The following is a 517-nucleotide window of genomic DNA, read 5'->3' on the forward strand; positions in this document are numbered from 1 at the left end:
AATGTTCATAAATGCCTTGAAGCCTTTCTTTGGGCAAAACTGGACAAAGTTAGCTTTAGCCTTACTTTGGCTGGGATAAGACAACCCCAGAATGAGGACCCACAACCTTCTTTGGAAATGATGGCCACATCCTCCTGTTATTAAACTTTGACATCAGGCTTCAAATACAAGAAGAGCAAGATTCCTAAAGAACGAATCTGGTGAATAGACATTATGAAGTTGGAAGTATTGTGTTATGACTTAACTGGCCAGCTGAGATGAAGGTATTCCCTTACTCTGCTCATTTTACAAACACACATTTCCTTGTTTTCTGTCCTAAGTACTGAGACTAAGTCTGATACACGTGCTGATGTATATAACGCACATCTCCCTTTCCAGTGTACCCAGCATGCAAGACAAAACAGGCTGTTGGGACACAGCTGTGCAGTTAAAATTGTTTTAGAGAGCTGCTCAAAGGAGGTTGCAGCTCTAAATCCTCATTGTGCATAGCTAAGCTGCGTGCCCAGCTTCCCAAGGC

This window comes from Pterocles gutturalis, unplaced genomic scaffold (assembly GCF_000699245.1).
Source record: "Pterocles gutturalis isolate BGI_N339 unplaced genomic scaffold, ASM69924v1 scaffold4436, whole genome shotgun sequence".
Classification (NCBI taxonomy): Eukaryota; Metazoa; Chordata; class Aves; order Pterocliformes; family Pteroclidae; genus Pterocles; species Pterocles gutturalis.